General features: G+C 42.3%; 1 long non-coding RNA gene across 1 annotated transcript; it reads right to left on the bottom strand.

The window, feature by feature from the left end:
• Window positions 1-707: 707 nt before the first annotated feature.
• Window positions 708-3,766, bottom strand: LOC139325039 (uncharacterized). The gene is made up of 3 exons (XR_011601077.1): window positions 3,342-3,766; window positions 2,096-2,197; window positions 708-1,461 (listed from the first exon to the last, which is right to left on the bottom strand). It is a non-coding gene; the product is annotated as an uncharacterized lncRNA (long non-coding RNA).
• Between the last annotated feature and the right edge of the window lie 464 nt (window positions 3,767-4,230).

The following is a 4,230-nucleotide window of genomic DNA, read 5'->3' as shown; positions in this document are numbered from 1 at the left end:
GAAGTAAACAAAAAGTATCTTCCGGAAGACAACAGCAAATCATTTCTGTCCTTTGACAAGAAAACATGGATTTGTGTATATAATCAACAGGAATCAAATTGGACTCAACACATACAACAAAAACAATGCAAAATATTTATGAAAAAATAAAATATTTTTATACGTTAAAATATATCTATTATCTACATGCTATTAAACCTCTCATGTCTTAACCTTAACCTGGGCGAAATGGTGCATTATAGGGCAGAATTTTTTTCAACTGAAGTACGTCAAATGGGTTAACACATAGAATATATATGGAACCCATGACTCCTGTGGAATTGAAATTTGGCAAATTTTATAAAACACTTAATTGCATAAAAATTATTATTCTAAAAAATTTAGAATTTTTTCAGGTACATTAGAAGCTCTGCCATTGTTGAAAGCACTGAGGAATTTGGTAAAGAAATATCTCTGAAATGATGACCCAAAAGGTAACAGTTGTCTAGTTTTAAAATTAAATTGTCTAAAATACCATAACACAATCTGACAAGATAAATTCATGACACCTTTGTAAATTAAAAAAAAAATACAAAACCAACATATGCACACCTTATGTATTAAACCTCTGGGAAACTTAACACACCTTTTTTATGTAAACACCACAGATCTTAGAGGAAAATATTGGCTCTGTCAATTATGTTGACATTACTGTGCCATTCCAATACCTGCTATGTTTCTTGGAAGCAGGAAACAAAAAATAAACCAAAAAGGTAATCCTTGAGAGGATGGCCAGGTACCCTATTTATTCTTGCCCAGAACATCATTACAATGGATTGTTACAAAACAATGGATTGTTACAAAAATTGAGCAACAAGATTATTTTACATAACATTCGTGTAAATAAGGAGCACACATGCCTTGTACATTTCTGAGACATAAAACACCCATTTTCCAAGGGTGAAATCCAGCAGGTTCTGACAGGTTCTGGAGAACCGGTAGCAGAAATTTTGAGCAGTTCGGAGAACCAGAGTGGGGTGGGAATGGAGATTTTTCAGTATCCTTACCCTGGAGTGGGATGGGAATGGACAATGGAGATTTTGCAGTATCCTTCCTCTGCCATGCCCACCAAGCCACACCACGCCCACAGAACCGGTAGTAAAAAAATTTGGATTTCACCACTGCCATTTTCCCATTAATTCTATCCCCATGGCAAAACATGGAATGAAAAATTACCCTTTTGCACCAATAATATGCCATCAGTCACAACCTCTCCATCTCAAATATTACTTAGCCACAAGAAAGTAGCTTAGCTGCTTCTTCATATGAACAGAGTGGCAGTTTAGACAGGGTTCAGCATTCACAGCCAGATCTTTGCTGCTAATCAAAGAATCAGATCTTGTTTAACTCTCAGGAGCAGATTTGCCTCCACTGCATTCATATCTAGTCCGAGTAGTACTGAGAAGTGTGGTTGATTCTAATCTGCCAAAAGAGAAAATAATTGGATTTATAGATCATAATAAACTGTAAGTGCTCTGCTTGGTTTCAGCTAAGCATGAATTGTGAACATCAGCTTATAACTTGTTCAGCTAACCAAGGTGAAAACAAATAATGGCTTCAGAAAAAGTTTGAGCCCTGCCTTTCCTTATTTTATAGGATGGGTAAAAAGAGACCAAATATTACAACTGTCAGTCTTGTCTTATTTTCCTCTCAGTACAGGCTTATAGAAATCAAGGTAAAGGTTCCCCTTGCACATATGTGCTAATTGTTCCCGACTCTAGGGGCCAGTGCTCATCTCCGTTTCAAAGCTGAAGAGCCAGCGCTATCCGAAGACGTCTCCGTGGTCATGTGGCCGGCATGACTAAACGCCAAAGGTGCACGGAACGCTGTTACCTTCCCACCAAAGGTGGTTACTATTTTTTCTACTTGCATTTTTTACATGCTTTCGAACTGCTAGATTGGCGGAAGCTGGGAGAAGTAAGGGGAGCTCACCTCGTTACGCGGCACTAGGGATTCGAACCGCTGAACTGCTGACCTTTCCATCGACAAGTTCAGGGTCTTAGGCCCTGAGCCACCACGTCCCTATTAACGCGTCCCATTATAGAAATAAGGATACCTTAATATCTCTTTCTCTTGCCTTAGGTCAGGTACAGGTGAACATGTAAGAAAAGGCAGGAACTTCCTCCTCCTTTTCTCAGTCTCTGAATTAGAGATCCACCTAAAACCACAAACAAATCACTGATCACATTTGTGACCATAGATAAAACTGAACATGATTGGGGAGGATACCATTACAATCTGAGGATCAGATCTATGTGGATCCTCATGAATTTACACAGATCCCAATATGAAGTATTAAAAGCATGTTATTTTTGAAGCAAACTGTGGGCATAATAATCTATGCAGGTTCACAGGAAATGCTAAAATCCTGATGGTTTGGATTATTTAGATTAGAATGTAATGTGAATTTATCCAATTGTGGTTTACTCACTACCTAAGCATTAGTCTGTTACTCCTCCCTCACCATGCTCTTTGAGTCTTTGCTAGAGAATCCTAGTGAATCAGGGTCTTGAATCAATGCTATTATGCTGTAGCATTGTATGGACAACTGATGGCCCTGGTTAAATTCCTAAATTTAATTATAATAGTCGGGATACAGGTATTCCTCGATTTACAACCACAACTGAGGCCAGAATTTCTGTTGCTAAGTGAGACAGTTGTTAAGTGAGTTTTGCCCCATTTTACAACCTTTCTTGCCATTGTTGTCAAGTAAATGGTTGCAGTTGTTAAGTCAGTAACACAGCTGTTCAGTGAATCTGGCTTCCCCATTGACTTTGCTTATCAGAAGGTTGTAAAAAGTGTTCACATCACTCCTGGACACTGCAATGATCATACATAACAAGTCAGTTGCCAATTGGTTGAACTTTGATCACATGACTCTGGGGATACTGCAACAGTTGTAAGCGCGAAGTCCCTTTTTTCAGCACCATTGTAACTTCACTTAAACTAATTGTTGTAAGTCGAGGACTACCTATCCTACCAAACTACCACTTAAACTAATTGTTGTAAATCGAGGACTACCTATCCTACCAAACTACCACTTAAAGTTTCTAATTGTTGTAAACTGAGGATTACCTATCCTATCAAAAAGACCTAGATTTGTGATGTTACTGCTCATTCATTCTATTTAAAGAAAGAATCATGCAAAAAGTAAGATCATCTTTTTTTAAAAAAAAATACCTAGGCATTCCTCCACCTTACCACCCTCCCACCCCAGCTCTTATTTAACGTCGGTCGTTAAACGAGCACAAACCTACATTCTTCATTTAAACCGAGGTTTGTCTTTCTATTTCCTTACTCACCACCCAGCAGTTCCTTGTTCATCCAGATCATTCTCCGGGTGCTTTCTTGTGAGTAACACAGAAGTTGCTACACGCTGTCCGGAGTTAAGTTTACTTGCTCTCTCCCTTTCTAACTTTCCCGTCGCCGAGGTGAAGTCCGGGGCTTCCCGTTTTCTACGTCCATCCCGAGCGGCTGCCGCTCCAAAACAGGAGCAGAAGCTACGGCGTTTTTTTTTTTTTTTGGTTGTTTTTTTTTTACAGCGGCACAACGGGACATGTCTTGATTTCGTCCGAGGAAGGGAAGGGAAGGGCTGGGTCCTCCGGGTTCAAACTTCAAACAGGTTCCTGCTCCGCTCTTTCGGCGGCAGCCGTCAGGGCAGGGTTTGATGTGTAACCCTTTTCCCCAACGTGCTGGAACTCGTTTCCACGCCCGTCCCAGCCCACAATCGCTCCTGAGAGAGGGAAGGGCGGGAAATACCTGGGAGGAAGACGGAACAGCGTCCCGACTTGAAGCTCTCAGCACTTTTTCCCAACAGACCCGGGCGGTTTAATAGCAGTCGAGCGGCGGGAAAAGCTCGGGGGAATCCTCGCTCGCCGGGACTCAGCGAAGTAAGCTTGGGGTGGGTAGCAGTAGTGGCGGCGGCGTCCCGTCTGCTTTTCCTCGCGTCCAGGCGGGGTGGGGTGTTGGGGGGGAGGCTTTTGGTCGGCCGGTCGTGGGACTTACCGCCTTGCACGAGCCCCAGCCGACACCCTGTTGTGATGTTGTTGTTGCGGATGGCTTCGTTTCTTCGCTCTGCTTCGCGGAGAAGGGCTGGAGGGAGGCTTTTCCCCCGCACGCCCTCCCTTCTAAGGACGGAAAGGTGGACGGCTCCGATTGCCAGGCTTGGGTTGCCGAGCCAGAGCTGCGGAA

The sequence above is a fragment of the Pituophis catenifer genome, unplaced genomic scaffold (genome assembly GCF_029215685.1).
Source record: "Pituophis catenifer annectens isolate HBS135680 unplaced genomic scaffold, rPitCat1.0.hap2 SCAF_1, whole genome shotgun sequence".
In the NCBI taxonomy this organism is placed as follows: Eukaryota; Metazoa; Chordata; class Lepidosauria; order Squamata; family Colubridae; genus Pituophis; species Pituophis catenifer.
This window is presented reverse-complemented; position numbering and strand designations above follow the sequence as displayed.